The sequence below is a fragment of the Lepisosteus platostomus genome, chromosome 9 (assembly GCF_059453375.1).
Source record: "Lepisosteus platostomus isolate fLepPlt1 chromosome 9, fLepPlt1.hap1, whole genome shotgun sequence".
NCBI lineage: Eukaryota > Metazoa > Chordata > Actinopteri > Semionotiformes > Lepisosteidae > Lepisosteus > Lepisosteus platostomus.
In genome coordinates, this window is record NC_142619.1 from 25,213,905 (window position 1) to 25,234,711 (window position 20,807).

General features: G+C 35.1%; 1 protein-coding gene across 1 annotated transcript in view; it reads right to left on the reverse strand.

The window, feature by feature from the left end:
- syt1a (synaptotagmin Ia) overlaps window positions 1-20,807 on the reverse strand; it is a 310,170-nt gene that overhangs the window by 176,895 nt on the left and 112,468 nt on the right. The window contains exon 2 of the mRNA XM_088647276.1: window positions 17,560-17,614. The gene's annotated coding sequence lies outside the window, so the exon portion shown is untranslated. The remainder of the gene's footprint in view (window positions 1-17,559; window positions 17,615-20,807) is intronic.

Here is a 20,807-nt window from a genome sequence, read left to right on the forward strand (position 1 = left end):
CAAGTCCTTCAGTTGGCAGTCTTGCTAGTTGTCAGACTGCCTTGATAACGGCACAGCCAGAAAGAAAAGAATCCTAGGTGCTCTTTTATTGGAGAACATGTAAAAACATGGTGATTGTCCTTATTATAGTTCAGATTCAAAGTTCAGATCACTCTAGCCTTAGAAGACTTCATGAACTGCTGGGATATGATTATTAAAAATGACTAAAAAGGACTAAACGTCTGAGTTTGGTGAAGTACTTTTAAAAAATAAAAATGAAGACAATCTTGTTTGTCAATGTACCGTAACAGCTAACAGAATTTCCCTGTCTTGCCAACGGAAAATAAGGTCAGTAAGAAAACTAACTAAACTAAAGACTAACAGGGTCAGAAGTGTAGCAGTGCATGATGATGTAAAATGCTGCAAAATAAAAACATAAATGCATGGTTTCCTTTTATTTTAAGTTAATTTGACATTTTTATGTCAAAGCACAATTGTAGTAGTGTTTACTTTAAGAAAAGCTACTGTATAAAGGTGTTACTTCATATACCTGTAGTTCACTATGATTCCTTTGAAAACAGTATCTTTGATATGGAGAGTGTTCATCTCAGTGATGACCAGTGTAACTTCAAAGTATTTTTTGACTGCTACACAAACCCGAATGCTTCAGAAAATACTTGCAAGGTGTCAAAATCTAACAGAAATGGGAACAAATAGTTGAAATAAAAAAAATAGATCTTATGTAAAAAAAGATGCAAATCACCAGTCAATTATTTAAGAATTTGCAACTGTCCCAATTGAGAGCTAATTACTGCAATTCATCTCTTAGAAAAAAACAAACAACTGTGCTATTCACAATTTGCATGGCTGATTGGAGCTATCGAATTCAAGACCGATTCATATATTAATGGTCTGAAAATTGTAATTCAATGGAAGTTGTTGATTGGCATCACCTTTCTAGAATTGTCTTACTTCCTGCCAGGAAATGTTTTCCCTCCTACCGGTAAACGGTACCAAAGCATTCAGTCCAAGTCCAACAGACTACGGAACCGCTTCTACCTCCAGGCAATAAGACTGCTAAATAGCCAATCTGTAGCTCCTTAGCAAATCACCTGTAATGGCTACATGGACACACAGTTCTCACTATATTCAGCATAACTGCACTACATGTATATATTGCATACACCATGGACACATTGCAGCTCAACTCATATTGAGTTTTATTCAATTTAAAAAATGTAACCTCAATTTTGTGATTTTTGTGTTTTTGTGAATTTTTGGGATTTTTGTGATTCTTGTAATTTTTGTGAGCTCACAGAAAAAGACATTTCATTGCCAGCAACTACTGCTGCACACCGTATTGTTGTGCATTTGATAAATAAACTTTAATTTGATTTGATTTGAAGTACACATACTGTAAACAGGATAGAAGCAAAAATATTACACAGACACAGTAACAAATCCTGCTTTTTTGATGGTGTGCTGAGACTATTCAATACATCAAAGTGTATATTCATGTTAGACTATGACTGAATACATAACTAAAAATTATTTTTGTCTTTTGTACATTACCTGGTAAAAGCACAAAAGGTCTCCAAGGATTAAAAAGGTAACAATAACTGCACACAAACAGCAACATCAACCACAAGACAGATCCACCAGACCAATATGTTTTAGTGAAATGGCTAGGATCTGTGTTTTGTGTCGACTGTAATCAGTTCTGTAAGTTCTGTAAGTATGTTTTTATTCTTTAATTTACTTTCTTTATTATGCCACCATTAATGTACCTGATTAAACCAACATTGACTTTCATCCAGTATCTAATGCACAGAAAATGATAAAGACTGTTTTATCTCCATATTTTTTTCTTCAGGCCAAAATATTGTATAAAAGGGTTAATGATGTGCAATAGTATCAATATGACTGTCCTTCCACAAAAGACAGAGCTTTTAAATTCATAATTCCATTGAGCACACGTCAGTAAATCACAAATTCCAATACTTTTATATGCACCTTATCTAATGCCTTTATCAGAATACATGGAGATTGTAAGACATAGCAAACTGTTTTTCCTCCACTGAGAAAATGCAAATATTTGTCGAGGCTGGGCTGGGTTCACTTCCAAGAAAGTCTACTGTAACATTTAAATTGGCATATTTAATACTACAAGAAAAAATGAGAGATTATATTGTACATTTAAACTGGTCTAAACTATAATCTGGGTGCACATGTTGCTTTCTTTTTTGTAACATGCAATATTGAGAAGGATGGAGGGGACAGGTATAGCCTTGTCAGTATACATTTATACAGCATATAATACTATTACAATGTAATGAGTGGCTTATCATTAATAATTCAAGTTGTATAGGGGCTATAACTAAAAAAAATGCAAAAAAGTGCAGTACATGCTTAATTCATAGGCATTTTAAAGGAAAGCACAGGCTACTTTCTGTATAATTAAGTGTAATCACTTTAAGGATAAACTCTCACCTCATTGTTGTACTCTGAGGAGCATCACAACAGCACCTCTCTCTGTATTGTTTCACAAGTCTGATCTATTCCTGATCTGCTTACTCTATCACCAATGCTCCTACAGTACATCCTACATCTAAAATAAGAAGTTTTGCCCCTGGTGCCAGTCTTGCCGTTTTCCTCATTTTTAATATTATTGCCAAGTTGAGCCTTTATTCCTCCTAGAAATTGTGGTGATAAAACAATATTTTCATATTCTTTGTAATGTGAAATCAAAGCTGTATTCACATTTTTTTACAGATATTAGAACATTTTCTGAGAAATAAACATTATGTCAATAATATAAAACTGAAATGTAAATGTAACATGACAGGGCGTCTACAGACCATTAAGGCGCTGGGTACCGAACAGTCTGCAGGTTTTGATCATCAGGGAATCAATATTAACAAACCATTAAGCCTGAATGTCACCATATGGAGAAAAAGATTTATATTTATCTTTTGAACACTTATTCCCAGCTACCACATCTTTGATTTAAAAAAAAAAACATTTGGATAATGGATTCCACATATTTATTTTCTTTACCGCTCTTGGAAGAAAACACAAAAATGCAGTGAGACTGAGCGCTTATTATTGTCCAGATTCCTATGAACAGCAAGTAAGTAAAAACATTTTCTGGTTTAAAAGTTTAGCTGCCATTCAGTTAATCGGTGTGAGAAAACTGATGAGGAAGTGTTGTGAGTAAAAAGTTCTATGACCACTAAGATGTATGACATTCATGACAACACACACTAATCATTTGTATAATTGTGGGGAACTGCCTGGTTAGCAAACTTAATCTTGCAACAAAATGTTTAATCACTCTAAAGGATGAATTCAGTCGTAATGATAATTGCATCATACCGCAGATAATACATTACCTAGAAATGGAATACTGGGGGAAAAAAGAGAACATGGCTTGAAAACAATCTATGTAATTACATTTTTAACTTTGAATATTAACCTCGAGCTCTACTGAAAGACACTCTTTCTGGTTTTCTGTACACATGCTTTTTATGCTACCATAGCTCAAGCTATGGCTGAATGAGCACTAATAACAGAGAAAAACGACTGCAACCTACCGCAAAGCTAAAATTATCACTGTTGTGAAAGCTCTGAGGGTGTCCCCTAAAGAATTTGTGCAAGAGCTTCTCCAGATTTTAGCTTAAAGCTTAGTTTCTGATGTTATTAATTCATTTCAGATTTAATATAACAAAAGCCTTTGTGACTCATAACTTCTATTTGCTTTAGTTTGTCCATTGCATTCTGTATTCTTAGGACATCTTCCAGAATATTCCCATATTCTGAATAACTGCTTTATTTTCTTCAGTCATAAAATAAGTATCATTAAACAAATGAGTTACCATTTGACTTAAATGGTAATGGTAAGTTCTTTAGACTCCTGACAGAAGGTGCACTGGTTTAACATCCAGGTGAGATACTGCAGTTGTACTCTATAGTCAAATTGCTCCAGTAAACACCCTGCTGTATAAATGGCTACTTTCCAGGTCATTGTGGTAAATGAGAATTAGTTCTCAATTGACTTACTCAATTTGACTTATTCATTCAACCAGACAGTTGGAAGGATTTTAAAGGAATGGTTTTTCATTTCTCCTTTTTCTCCCCGACTATGGGAATCTGACTTGTCACACATCCATGTGCTTCACCATGATCAAAATTTCACACAAGCCTACAGTTCACTCTTGTACCTCTTGTGTATTGCCAAAGTCAACACTAATGTCTGCGGTTCCCTTAAGCTCTTTTCCTGTTTCACTGCACAAGAAAGAATGCACTATCTCTAGGATAATCGGGATAATTTAAATAGTAAGAAAAATAAGTCATGCATATAGTGCACTGAATCATCTCATTTATATTTATTAATTTCAGCAGCAATTTACCACATCCATTGTTCATAATGCATTGGGAAGACAGAGAGATAAAATGTCTGTTGCAAAGGCAGGGATGAAAACAAAAACAATTTAGTACGTGGGCTACTTTTCAGCACCATGGACAGCATTTTACTTGAGAACATTTTTTTTAATCCAGGTTTTCAAATGCTTATTTCAAGCTGTGATGGCTTACAGTAGGGTGGAATGGTGGCATGGCAGGTGACATGTTGATACACTAGGATCTCACTGTAGGTCATTGTACAATTTGCTTGTTTCTATTAGATACTTCAAAATGTTTTCCTGATTGTTCAAAAGACTGACTTTATCTATGACAGGTATTTTCTTTTCAAATGTACAGCGTGGTTCCTTGTTTGGGCTCCTAATGACTATTCATTAGTATTAACGCAGGGGAAAGTAGGAAACACAAAATAACCTTGAGATCGAGGGTTTAGATTGTAAAAAGTCAATTAAAATATGCAAATTAAAATATTCACTTTAGGATGTGTCAGGCACCTGAATGCTTCCTTTCTCTGAGGACCTACTAGATCTTTTATCCCTCAGTAAAGAGAAGTGCTGCACACATGGGAAATGCTTGTCAGACTGACTATTGGGACATACAGTTTGCTGCACAATGGCACAATACCTATATTTCATTTATCTCTGTAGCAGCACAGTTGCTTCTGCAAAGAAGGTGTTTAAAAATATAATAACAAAGTAAATGTCCAACAAAAGTGTTTGAAACATGAAGGATTTGCTGTAATTCTGGCAAATGGTCAACACATTTTTAGATCTTGTGTCCACATTAAGTTTTTTCAAAAACATTTTACTCCATTAAAGGGTTATAGAACAGACTGTGGAAACACTGGAGGACATGAGCTATTGTTGCTTCTGTTGCTGTAACTCTTTTAATCTAATAACAGCATAATTATTACTAGAATTATAATAGCAATTCAGTATTGATCTGTATTCTCTGGGATCTTCAGTGTAATGCATTTACACGTGTCACAAAAAATATAGGATTGGTGACAAATGTTGGAATGGCAAGGACTTTCAGCTTGCATTCATCAACTAAAAGTAGAAACTGAGAATTTGTATCATACAGATCATAAAGGGTGTTTTCACTATAAGAGTAATGCAGGTCTAATACTTTAACTTATAGTAGTGAAGCTGTGTATTTTGCAAGGATTTCCAAACCTTTCTATGGCAGACCTCTTGATTACTATAAAAGCAAAAGCAATATAATGCAGCACATACAATATGCTTAACAAATACATAAACATCTCTGTAAAAACCTGTAAGTGATCTAACTCTCTCACTGTACAGTCTGTGAACTCTATATATATTCATAAGTGTTTACAATTGATCACTGCCACACTGATGCAGACTAATGTCTGCTCAGTCTTAGTTGACATGTCAGCTAACTCACTTTCTGACTCACTGAGCCTGGTGTAACTGCCAAGTGTAACTGCATCTGCCCCCAGAGATGACCTTTTAATGTCCTCTGAGATCTCTGTTGTAATATCTCAGCTGCCTTTTAAACATAACTACACGCTGTTGCTGTCTACTGATCAGTGTGAGAGACTGTCCTAAGATGGCGATCAAGGCAGTGTTCATAACTAAAAAAACATATAATAGTTCTGAATACTACCATTCCATGGAGGGGGTCCATCATATTTCTTAAAAAAAGACCAAAAAGGGTAATCAAAAAGCAAACATTACCACAATTGCCACAGTGCAAATATCTAAATACAGAAGTTTTCCTAGTGTAGGAAACAAACCTGCAATCATGTGCAATTTTACCCAAGTGTAGCTATATGGACACACACACAGCAAATTACTGTACCTACTAATACTTTGGACCTCCCACAAATGATCATTTCCAAGCCCAGTATTTGAAGGCAGCTTTCTGTTGTGTAGCCGCAAGAGGTTTCTGGTAAACGGAGAGCCAGTCATGTGTTGGCCATTTCTATTTTTTCTTGATTGGTGGGTAGAAATTCCAATTAAGCCTCACATTTTGTTTTGGGAAGAGGGGTTGAAAGAAAACAAATGATATCCAGCACTGCAGTGGCCCTGATTCTTCTCAGTTTACCTAAAAGATCTAGCATGACAATTTTATTTTTCTATACTTTAATATTTGCTGCTATTGATGAAATTGAACAGAGGGAAAGAAATTATCAAACTATATTTTGTTCATTCAACAATTCTCAATGTATAAAATGGGTAATTTCACTAAATATCTTTATGAATAAATGTATTTCATACTGTATAGAAATCAATAACTGCAATGTAGTGAAGGTCAAAAAAGCTCATTGTCCTCCTAGAGCAGTACAGTTGATCTAAAATGTTATTTCAGATGTTTGCAAAAATTGATTTTATAATTTCTACTTATGGATTAACCAATAATGCAATGTTTATTAAAAACTGTGTAGGACATCATTTATTCTTTTGCACATCATAAAACACACAAAATTCTTGAAGAATAAATTGTGAATCTCAAAGAAAATGTTGTCTCTACTCAAAAAAAATGATGGAAATGTACGAGAACACCACAATCATAAATAATGTGTGTTTGTATGTGAGACCCAATGCACTTAAAATGTCAAGCTGTGCATTTCAGTTTTCTGCTCAAAGCCAAAAAAATAGTATCAGGCTGATATTCATTTGAAAACTGCTGAGGAAGCTATCCAGCTATCTCCATTTCCACAGAGACTGAAACGAAAGGTAAAACAAACTGTCTGTGGGCCACTGCTTCTGTATTTTTTAAAAGGATTGATGGACGGTAGTCAATACAATGAGCAGCAAAGGTCTAACTTTAAATCTACAGCCATTATTACAAATTAAACTGCCCTGCTATTGTTGCCTTTGTGAGCAAAACCTCGATGCTTCGAAAATGCTAGTCACTCTCAAGAGGAAGATTAAGGGGAAAGCCATTCCTGATTACCATTTCTGCACGCAGCTCCCTGCATGCTCACCAACTGTGCTGGAAAATTTACTGCTCAGGGGCTTTAAATATACAGATGACTGGATAAAGCATAATTTATGTTAACTGTTTCACTCTCTTTACAAGACCAAGAGAGTCTACAGTTCCTCAAGGCTTAGACAAGATGGGTTTGTTGCTGGGGAATGCATTAGCTGTCTCAGGTTTGTCGTGATGTCTTTTGTCTCTGAATATGTATTGTAAACAAAGGATCAGAACTTTGCCTTTAGGTTTGTTGTAATCCCTTAGTAGCCATTTTTATTCATAGGTAATCATGGCTCAGAATAGTGTATAGGGGTGATGAGACTGTAACCTACTGTACCATAACTTTCTCAACCTGTTTTGTTATCTGATAAGCAGGTTAAAATTGAATAGCAGAAGATGATATAGAACAAGAGTAAAAGAAAATTACACCAAACAAAAAGAATATTGTATAACTCAGATCTAAATCCAATAAAAAGGCACCAACACTTTTTTTAAGGGCACTCTGGTAAACATCTATCAGAGTCTTGAGAACAGAAATAGAACATTACTTTATCTCCAAAAACATTTTATTTGATTAATGCATTTGATATGCTTATTGACATTGGTGCCTTTATAATGCACAGATTTAACTAACAATAATGCTGTGATACAAATGGGGCAGAAAACTTGAAAACGTAAAGAATGCATTCTCTGCACAAACGTGCAATACATTTGGAACAGAGTGACAGAGCACAAACAATCCGATTTGTATTCCTAAACTTTAAAAAACGCCCCTGGTTTAATAGCTAATAAGACACATAAGCATATCATAGTGATTTTTTATCAAATATTTCAAAGAATGTGATACAGTACTGTATGTGTAGTATATCATAATTCTTATGTAAACTACTTACAAAATGTTCCACTAGGGAACAGTTCACTTCATAATTCAACTTAAGAATAATATTTTATTCACTTTTGCAGACGTAAAACATCAAAACAATTGTCAGTCAAACGGGAGCACTAGAATTATTTTAAAAAGATAACCTCTGATCAATTGACAAATTGTAAGCCTGTCAAAATTAGTCATAGGAAAAATAATTTTGATTATTACAGTATCTTAAAAACACAGCACACAAAAATCTACAAACTTTTGCAGACATATAGCATAATGGGGAAAAACAAGAAGCAAATGTTCTTATAGTTTATTCAGCTTTCACATACTGTACATGTGTCCACCTTATCAATAAATGTGACTGGACTTAGATGCTCCAGGCAAATTCAAATTATATATATTGTGTGAAAATAATAGAGCTACAATGTTTGTTATGAGCATCAGCAATTTCCTCAAAGCATCCACTTGTGATTTGTACTATTATAACTTTTAACTGTGATTAATACAGATCAATTTGGGTGAAAAGAAAATTTTGACATTTAGCAATCTTTCAATCACATTGACCAAAATCTTGATCACAACTCAAAGTAAGAAATATGCTGCCAATATAAAGTGTTTCAATAACCTTCATATTTCTCAGTCGATTCACTGTCATCTCTTCCTCATCAGCGATACAATGTCTTCCTTTCTACACATCTTTAAAGCTGCTTGTAGGACTACATAATACTGTACATATCTATCAGGATTTACATTAGTAGAGGTTCACCACATAATTTTTATTTTTTGCTTTAAAGAAACAAATATTGATTGAAAAGATTAGATAATGCAAAACATTTAATGTTTATGCATTAGATAACACAAAATATTTTTTTAAAAAATGTTTTGCTTAAAGTGTACATAATGAACTAGTGGTAATGTTTAATAATAAAACTGCTATTTTTTTCCCCAAAAAACTTTACCAAAATTCCATGTTGTCATCTGATTAATAAGGGAGAGAAAATAATTAAAGAATACTGGCTATATAACCAACCCATTTTTCATTTATGCACTGTATGTTGGCTATTTTTTCTGCCCTCCAGATTTATTCATGTCCCTAATGAAATAGGAACGAAAACCCATCTTATAACAGAAAGATTTACAATTTAGATAATGTATGTTGTTAAGAGAAATCAAAAGATTTAACTGATCTGGAGCTTCAGGTTTATTCTAGAATGACGATTCTTGGCAAAGGTAAACATGTGATTCACCCTCAGAAGAAGCTTCTACCCTGCATCCCTGCCATGGATACCACATTCATGCTGGCCACACTTAATGATAGTGTTTGACTCTACATGTTGCACATTGCTGCACATTGGTGGTGGTGGAGGGGAGTCCCCATTACCTGTAAAGTGCTTTGAGTGGAGTGTCCAGAAAAGCTCTATATAAGTGTATGCAATTATTATTATTATTATTATTATTATTATTATTATTATTATTATTATTATTATTAAATCCTGAATGTCAATCCTCTTAAGGACCCTCCAGCCCTTCCTTGTTTTCTACTCATCCCCTGCACCTGCTCCCTGTTCCAACCCCCTTTTCAGTTCTCCTTAAAAGCCAGGCGCTCACTCTATTCTGGGCTCTGCTCTGGTTTCCGTACCAGGCGAGTCCGGGACCTGGAAGCACCTGGTCCTGTCAAGTTTTTAGTTCCTGTTCCTGTTCCCGTTCCTGTGCCGGTCACGACCCGGTTCCTGTTTTTAACCTCGTTTGTCTTTGATAGACCGCCCGGCTTTGGACTTTTGCCTCCTCTTGGATTCCCCCTTGGACTTATTCCTGGATTCTTTGCCTCGGCCACACCTCCCCTGAACACCAGCGGACCATGGACACGCCCCCTGCTTTCATTCCTGGCTCCCGCATGCTTTTCCCCCGTGTTTTCCCCCACTCTACCCTGGATCATGTCGTCTGCAAAGGGTCCTGAAAGAACGCTTTTGTTACACTGAAGATACCAGTCTGCTTTGGAAATCTCCAAGCTTCGTCTATGAAAGTTGCCTCTTGAGCTATATTTTTTAAATTTCGTATAAATGGACACTACAGAGGAAAGTGGTAGAATGAACTTTTTATTAATAAAGCAAGAGGGAAATGTATATACAAAATATCAGGTTGCATGTTGTAAATAAGTAATAAGTAAGGAGCACAATTAAGAAATCTGAGACCATTTACAGGCATGCTGTGGCTGTGGAAGCTTTTTTCAAGTGAAACCAAAAATCAAAGCAGAAATATAATATTATTACTTTTAAATGAATGCTAGGAAGAACTCCAGTAAGTAGGGCCTCAAATTAACAAAATACCAGTAATGCTTCTTATAGCAACACTTACTGTGTCCAATCCAAACATACAGTATGACCAACATACCCACCCTATTTTAAAACTAAACTAAATTGATTTTTTAATAAGGCACTCAACACTGCATTGCAAGATTGGCCTAAATGTATTTGGATAGTTTTATGGTTTAGGAGCTGTACATAACATGAACAAGTTTCGGATGGCTGAATCTTATATAGGAATAAAGATGCCTTTATGCCTTGCCCTTCTAAGATTAAAAAAGAACCCAATAAATAAATTGAACATCCTCAGCATTAATTAGCTATATTTTTGGGGCTTGAGTTATTGAATACAGCTCTATATGAAAACCCTGCTTTGTCAAGTGTTCAGAACTAACATTCTCTGTGTTTATAAGCTAAGAATCTCAAATAAAGCTTTTAATGGAATGAAGTAAACATTGATCTGTGTGACTACGTTGTGCTGTGGGTAGACATGGAAACAGGAGCCAAAAGGCAACACATTGTCTGGCAACTAACAAGTCCCCTCACCTCTCATCTGTCTTAGGAGCTCCATGAAAATGGAAGAAATCCTGAAACCACCATCAGTGTATTCACCATCTTTCACCATAGTGACAAACATGCTGTGATCAGGTCAGCAGACATTTTCAAGGAAAAAAGTTTCTTTCATCCTGGTGCACTGAACTAATGACATTTTGTAACAGATAACTGAATACAGAAATCAGCTAAAGTATCATTTTGCTTGATATTAACTGTAAACCACTCTTACAAATGTTGTTGTAATGAGACTAAATAATATTTAAGTATTATTATCTTTTTCTTGCTCATGAACATACACAAAACATATATGGAATAAAAAATACAACACTACACATAATAACAAATAAATCTCATAGGATCTACTTAGCAACAAAACATTTCATACTTACAGTATGTATGCAAAAATCATCACATAATATAATATTAAATATATGTATTTACACTACATACTGTTTAAACATACTGCACAGAAATTCTAGAAAAAAACTGTATGATCTATTTTAAAAGGATGTTGTTTAGTTTTATATTTACCCAGAAAGATTTTATTTGTGTGATGCATATTTGCATTCAGAAGTTTTATAGTGCTAATAATACACTTTCTTTGCCATGGGTTTATCATTAGTTACGGATAATTAAGTGATTGGATCGGAGATGCTTAATCAAAGATAGTTTAACAAGATTACTTGTCTTAACAAAGTTCTGCATAGATTAATCCATTGACCATAAAAGTGTTATTGACTTTTGGAAGCACACATTCAGTGTTTTTTTAAATATTTTTACTCAACAACTAACCATTCTTATTCTTTGGTCGTTAATCAAGTTTTATATTGGTTATCATCTAAAACCTTTTGTTTTAAAACACTTCACCACCAATTTCGACAGATATTAAGCAAATTTATTACATATCAATTAAAACCAGAATAGGTGGTGTACTGTATACAGCACTGTATATGTCTTTGCTTTATTTTGCTATTAAGAGAATGCACAGTGGTTTATGAACAGGTAAGTCTGAAACAGATACTTAAAAATCAATATCTGTTTGTCTCCATAATAATGGAACACTTACCTTTACACTTTATTGCAAGGAAAAGTAATATGTTTTAAATTGTGAAAATGGAGACTAAGTAATTCAATTGAGTTTGGAGTGAGAGTCCTATTCACAAAGGAAGTATTTCTACCATAGAATATCCTGAATGTCACTCAGGATTAGATACTGTATAAATGATCCCCAAATCTGCATTTATAGTTTTCACAATTTGTTAAAGAAATAAAAAAAACACTTAATTAACAGAGGCTGCATAATTTAATTTGATTCTATTTCATGAACACTTTCAAGACAATCCAGGTTTATTTATTCTGGATATACATAATCTGAAAAGTGCTAATTAGGAGGGGAAAAAAAGAACTGCACTCCTCTGCCACCTCTTGATAACAGGGATTTTATTTTCTTATAGCTGGACTCACTGAAGTCTGTCACTCAAGAGGATCACAGCTTTTTATTATTATTTCCATTTATCTAGTAAGAAGAAAATTGCTTCACTCTCACTCCTAATTAGTTTGGAATAAAACCCTGACATATTTCTCCACATTAGATTTAAACAGACATCTCTGACAGTAAGTGTTCATCAAAATTACTTCTCCCTGCTCTGCCATGTATGAACAGAAAGTAAGCAAAAACGTGGGGAAGAATTTAATGGAAGAATCTGGTTTCTTGTTTCACATGTCCTGTCCCACATGGTCGTATACCTAATTGCTTGCTTAAGCACTTGGAAGCCAAATTGTGCTCCTGTTTGTTTCTGTAAAGTCATACTGCTCCTACTGCCCAATTCTGTATCAGGTACTTTGGGCCTCTCTCCAGTTGCCATGGAGATTTCTCTCTGCCCCAGTAGGAATTACTACCCTTCTACATAGGCAGCTTGCCAACTTATATGTTAAGCAAGAAGCCCCTTAAACCTGCACCTTCACTGAAGCACCCATACATAGTTAATTATCTATTCAATTACGCTATCGTTTTTTCATCACAAACAAAAGACATTTTGCACTGACTGTACAAAAGACATTAATACACTTAATTCCTCCATAGTGACATTCATCCTCCCTTGGGTAACATTTTTAGGGAATTAATGAATTGATTTAATTAATTCAATTACTTGTATGGGTCCCCTGTTGTTTTAATGTAATTTTTGATGTACTGCTGACCCTCTCTTACGTTATAACTTCTCTTGAAATTGAATGCTTTACACGAACCGTATGCATGTATGTATATATTGTTTGTGTAGGCATAAGGCAAGAGAACACTTACACAGTCTCAGCTTGTTCATTTTCGATGGAGCAAAAAAGCTTTATATCTGATAATACACTTCTTTTAAAAAACATAATTAACAAATACATTACAGAAAAAAGGAATACCTGTTTGTGAAAGAAACGTTGTCATTCAATGGATCCATTTTTGTCTCAGAAAAAAGAAAATTTGCTCCCCAATATACAGTTATAACTGGAGACTTTTGAAACATTATTTTCCCTTCAAGAGGGCTTGTACTATATATAAGGGCCTCCCTTCAGATACTAGAAATGTATTTGCTAATGTACTTCAAGTGGCTCCATGTACCACTTTCTCAACTAACTCTCTTCAGAGGGTGGAGTACACCACTTCTGGGGTACAGTGTTTGGTCAGATGAAAATATTCAGTCTAGTTTAGCTGTTAAGACAATATTTTTCCAGTCTGATCAATTAGTTAACTACAATAATATGACAAGGGACAGGAGTGATTTCAAAGGCATAAACAAACTCAGACTAAGTAGGTGAATGAAAATTACAGGCCCTAAAGTAGCTCTGTGCTAGAAAAGACAATTTAATGTGTATTGAATTTCTCTGGCAGTGACCCAGAGGTATCTCAGAGAAACTCCTCATTTAAGACACAACAGAAGAGTCAGGACAGTGAGTCTAATGGGAATCCCAAATTAGGTTAAATGTTGTGTCACTGGTAAAGAGAAGCTTCAAAGTAAAGATATTAAAGGGAAAACTTTAGATGTTTACCAGTTAAACAAATCATTGTGATAAGCACTGACATTAACTGTTACAATATATGTGCCTATAGAAAACTATTTTTGTAGTATCTTATTGCTGCATTGTTTTAATACCAAATGAGTCTGACCAATTCTGGATGTTTTCAATTGGTGACTTAATGAAAATGCATTCAAGTGTAAACGTGGAAGTGGTAATTAAATATTTTAAAACCTCACGCTTTCTTCTTCTTATAAAGTTTTGTTAAAATTACAACAGAATATTACAGTCAATAGTCAATTAATTCACATGCACTGCCATTTCTTCTGCAAATTTCAATACTACAGAATCATATTTTAAAATAGACTCTAAATGTAATGTTGCCTTTATGCAAACTAAATCTCTGAATGAAATGCAATGTCACCTTCTTTTGAGAAAGTCTCTAAAAGACCAGTACATGTTTCACTGGTACACTTTAAATAACATAACATAACATAACACAACATAACATAACATAACATAACATTTATAAAATTGCTTTAGATTTTTGATAACAATCAGCATAATACAGACCAACATACACTTCAGTAAAATATTCCTTTTTGATGCCTTTTTTAACTTATCTGTCATTTGGGGTACTAAACAAATGAAGATACACTGCTGATAAGATTAAAAAAAGCTACTGTACTGTATACCATCCTGCAACTCATAACTGGCAACCCACTAAAGCTAAGCAGGTGTGAGCCTGGCTACTACCTGGATGGGAGACTTCCTGGGGACATTAAGGCTGCTGCTGGAAGAGGTGCTGATGGGACTAATAGGGAGCACTCACCCTCCAGTCTGTGTGGGTCCAAATGCCCCAGTTTAGTGATGATATTGTAAAAAATGCACCATCCTTCAAATGAGACTTAAAACCAACATCCCGACTTTACTTGGTCAATACAAATGCCAGAGAATTCCTTGAAAAGAGTAGGGGTGTTATTCTTTTCAAATTTTGCCCTGGCTTTTACCAATCATGGCCTCCTAATAATCCCCATCCATGAATTGGCTTCATTACTCTGTTCTCCTCCCCACTGACGGCTGATGTGTGGTGACAGTACTGGCGCACATTGGCTGCTATCACGTAACCCAACTGGGTGCTACAAATTGGTGGTTGTGGAGGGGAGTGTAAAGCGCTTCGAGTGGGGTGTCTGGAAAAGCGCTATATGAGTGTAAGGTATTATTATCATTTTTATTATACTTCGCAGTGCTGGGGCCCTGAGTTCAAATCCTGGGCTGCTATCTACTGTATGTGGAGTTAGCACATTCTCTCATTTCGGTAGATTTCCTCCAGGTGCTCCTATTTCCTCCCACTATCCAAACACATGCTGGCAGGTTAACAAGATTCTGTAAAAAAAAAAAAACATTGTCCCTGATGTGAGTGTGCCCTGCAAAGGGACTGGCATCCTATCCAGAGTGTATCTCACCTTGCAACCAATGTTTCTTGGGACAGGCTGTGGGATATAATGACCCTGAATTGGATAAGCGGTTATTGGAAGTGATGTAATGTGATATAAATGAACATGAACATGTCTAATTTTCTAATTTCACATGAGTGCCCATTGATTTTTTTTTCAATGAGGGCTTTTAAGTGCTCCATCCTACATCTTCATGTTTTCAAGGCACTGACCTACAGTGCAGTGTGTCCCATTTTTGCTGTCTGATGTACCTTACCTGTACAGGTTCTCATCTGTGAAATATGTTTAGAGCAGCTCTTTGAATTTGCTAAAACACTGACTTGAGTGCACAGCATTAGGAATCAAACACTAATCAGCACTGAACAGCTGGGGGTTTTAAACCAGCAAGTGACAGTGTCAATCCATCCATGCTTTTCTAATGATAGTAAAGTGGATAAGAAGTCTGTCAGCTCATGCAATTCACTTGGCATATTTAGATGTTTTACAGAGTAAGAGATTGATTTTTTGCTACTTCAGTCCTAGTACCCTCTTGACCAATTTTAAGAAGCGCTCTAACACAGGCCACAGAAAACATGTTTTACCATTTTCTTTTCCTAAGAGACATTGCTTGGATTATCTAGCATGGCTATCTAAGAGGATTAGAAGATAAATGATTCATAATCCACTCCTGTTGAACAGAGAAAAAGAAAAGACAAAACAATCTTAGTGTTAGTATCACTACAGTGATTTCTTACTGTGATACCTCTGTGGTTATTAAACAATTAATGTTGCTGGTCATGATTAATTTCCTACCTAATGGATACAGACTGAATGAAATGGCAAAGTGATGATAACTAATAAAATCTGGAAAAGCATAAATACAAAACTATGTGCTGTGCAGCATTCATTTAGTGGACTATTGGCAGACACATGCATGTAGTGCTATCAAGGATGCATGGAAAATATTCACTGCGCATACACAGTTCACTGAACTGTACACATCAGAATCAAATTTTCATCTAGCTTTCAATACAGATGTAGCCCTCACCTAACATAACAGTGCAAAGAATATTGAGCCCTAACAAATATTATGCAAAAAGTGCAACAATTAAAATAGTTAATATTAACTGTACCTCCCATATATTATACAAAGTTTGTTTCTGTTCAGTTCTGCAGTACAGTGAGCACTTACAGGTCTGACCACATGTAAAGGATAGAAGAAGAGCCCTCACTGAGACACATTTCTCCTCTCTTCTTACTTCTCCACTGTATTTCAGGCATTGGACGTTACCTCTCGATTCTGAGGCTCAACTTTAATGGCACACTAGTGTCGAGCAGCCCTACAGGGATAGAGGTGGCTGCAGAAGCTGAAAGGACTGCTGTCAACACTCCCAAGAGTGTGAGTACAGAATCTAACCCTTTGCTATCTCTCTGATGGGGTCTGGATCCCACTGCCATATGGTGGAACCAACCCTTCCCCCTGGGCTCAACTTTCTCAGTCAGCTTAACTCAATCATGGGAAACCATAATGCCTTGGAGCAGCTTTGTAGAGCACAGCAGATGTAACATCAGTCAATATATATTTAAACACTCAGAAAAAGTGACAGGATGATATTCATTTTTAGTTCTACATTGAATTAGAAAATTGCCAAAGGAGTCATTACTGACAAATTAGATAGATAGATACAGTAAGACTTTATTGATTCTGAAGGGAAATTAGGCCTAAATCTTTAGAATTTTTTATTTGTATACCAATTGTTCAAAGTGAGAAAATCCCAAAATGTACGAATATACAAAAGTCATTCCTTTCCTAAGGTTCAAACACTGAACAACTGTTGTTTGGTCTTTAATAAGTTTACTTAGACTTTACATGTTCCCCTGACATTGCTTCACTTCTGCCGAGATGAATGGAGGATAATGCTACTATCACGCTTTGATTTGAGATATTCTGTGTCTCCCTGTGGGACTGTGAGATGCAAGGCTCATACGGAGATATCCCCCCAAAAAAGGAGTGTAAAACTTAAGTCACGATTATCCAGCTACTTACTGTTATCTTGTATGTAATCTTCTCCACTTCCTTTTCCCTCTTCAGGAGAAATTAACTGCAAACAAAGGAGACAGATATAAAATTATTTGAACTATGTACAATCAGTGGGACAGTGTATTCATAAAATAATGTTAATACTAGCAGTAAAAGGCATATGTGGAATTCCAGTAGGGAGCCTAGGTTTTTGGACTTAACTTTCATTGCCATTTTCTCCAGCAATGATCCATCTGGTGAGCTACAGTACTGTAAGTTGCAATCTTGTGCAGTGTAGACTGCTTGAAAAACAAATAGATCAATATATACAATGCCATCACTAATATGAATATTCATACTTTTGGATTAAAAAAAGATACAAGTAGTATATTTATTATGGTGGACGATGGGTGGCACAGTGGTTAGCATTGCTGGGGCCCAGGGTTCAATTCCAGACCCACAGCACTATCAGGGTGGAGTTTGTATGTTCTCGCCATGTTCACATGGATTTTCTCCAGGTGCTCCCACAGTCCGAGACATACTGTACATTCCTTGTGGGTTATTTATCACTAGATCCCACAACTAAATACTATTGAAAACACATTCTTATTTTACACTCTCTGAAAAAGTCTTGAGGATAATTTTTTGATAAAATGCAAGTTGCCTGTAAAGCATTTTCTAAGCCAGGTCATTAAAAATGACAAAAGTATGTCCGTGTCTTTGTGTGTCTGCCCTGCAATGGACACACAAGGCGAAATGATCACAGCCCTCTCTTAAAGAAAGTGTTTGTAAAGAAATAAAAGTACTAGTAACGTGAACTACTAGAACCATCCAGAGTGTATCCCACCTTGCACCCATTGCTTGGTGGGATAGGCTCCAACTCCCCTGTGACCCTGTACTGGATGGATTTATTATCTTTATCTTTCCAAAACCATTACAGGATGTGTTCACACTTTGTTTTATATCAAATACAAGCTAAATTAAATGCTGATGAAGGTACCTGTAAGAACATCAATGAAGTGCTTGTTTGGATGATCTCAGTATTTCTGCATTTGTATTCTATGTCGTATATCCAATATTAACTTCAATGGGTTAAATGTGGACAAATAATGTTAGTTAAGCTCTTGATGAGCTTTAAAATTATACTTAGAAAATCATTTACACAACAACCATAAAAGACAACCAATGAATGACCCCCTGTATACAGTATAGTGAAAATCATTTATTCAAGAAGGCTATTTTGTTCTTTTATAACATCTAATGAGCTTGGCATGAAATGTCATGTCTTAATTAATAATTAAATATAGTATATCTAAATAAAATAATAAGAATTGAAGACAAATTTAATTGGAAAAAGAAAAAGATACGAACTCTAGAGAAATTCTAGTACTTTGAGAAGAATTAAATATATCCATGTATCAAATTCTGTTCCTCTACACAACTGATGTTTTCCAACTTTTTTCCTAACTTTCACACAATTAAGGCTGCCATGGGGTAATTCTTTTAGTACATGCTTGGTCTTCAGTGTGGATAATCAAAATATTTCACTTTACACATTATTTTTGTTATTTACTTTTTGAATGCTACCTAATGGGAAGCATTATATAAAATCACATCTGTGATTTTACCTTCCAAAGCACCATATTGTATTGTTGTGTTTTTTGATTCCAACGATTCAACATTAAAACCTACACGCGACCTGAAAATGCAGATTTATTACAGTCAATAAAAAAATAAATCTAATTTGGTAAAAAGTAAAAAAATAACCCTAACAATTAAATTCGAAAAATGAAAATGAAAACAAATAAAATTGTCAGAAGAAAAGAGAAGCCTCATGTTGTCTAGTGTATCTACTCAAAGATCAAATGTGAGTTCTTCTGGGCTGCCCTGCTGACATTACACAAATTGTTATTGCGAGGACTAGATAAGATTGTGCCGTCTGTGAGTCCCAGGAAGGCCAAACATCAAGAAAACAGAAGCTGTACTGTACCTGCCTTGCAATCTCACATAACCCCAGATATCCCCCTTTAAGAATAGAGACATGACTGTCCTAACTGTGTGTTTCAGAGGAAAAGAGGATCTTCAGTACTCAGACCAAATCTGGACACTTCCTTTTAACTCTCGTGCTCCTAAATATTTCTCTCCACGTTCTAAAAATCCAATGAACCTTAAATAATAACAATAAAGGTAAAAAATATTATATTTGTACTTTAGAAGAAAAACAAAGTCACCAAAGGACTCTTTTTGTAAAATGAATGGTGCCCTTCAGGATCAATAATGTTTTTATGTTAAAATCTTTTTACACTGTTTTAGAAGTCAGCCAGCCTTGTGCAGTACTTCAGGAATCCTTGCTATCAGTACCACATTTCAATGACAGACAGCAATGCCGGTTCATCTACTCCAAAGAATTAATTTCCTTTACATTCATTGAAGACTTCACTTATCAGTTTGTCAGCTTATATGCTCCATATTTTCCAAAGATATTTATTAAATAAACAAGGCATGACAATTCAGTGAGGTGGACTGATGTCATAGATATCAAATCAGATTTCACACTTGAATCATGAAGTGAGCTCGGTAGAGTGTGAGTTAGCTGCATCATGTCTTTTTTTTGTAAACAGCAGATGTCAGCTACTATGTAATTCTTTGCTTTAAAAAATTGCTTAAAAACACTTATGGGAATATAGACTGTATGTTTTGAAACTGCTTGTTTTAGATAAAGTCTTTATCATTTGAGTAGGAATAAGAGAGTTTAGCATACAGTATATGCGTATGCTACAACCTTAGTTTTCTGTTTTTTTAACCAGAAGAAATAAGAACAGCTAACTGACGAGGTTGGAAATGGTGAAATTATTACAAGAAAAACATAAGATTGTCTCATTGTCTTGCTTCTTCACACATTCCTCTTCCCACACAAAGCTTCCATTAGGCTTTGAGTGCTTGAACACAACAGAGCTGCTGATGTATGGAAAAGGTATTGTATAGAGTATACGATAACAACCTGTGTTTTTCAAGTCTATCTAAAAATAATATCTGATATGCAATTTATATTTAAAGAGTCTAACAACACACTGGAAGTTAATTTCTATGTAACCGAAAATTCGTTTCTATGTAACGTTTCAAAGAGATATGCTGTAATCCATCAAAACAGAGAAAAACTCAAAGATGCAAAATAGTTATGACGATTAAATCTGAGCCACTACATACTGTACCTAAACTAATGTCTATAAATTACATATTATTCTTAAATGTCAATTTGATTATGTCGTTTTATT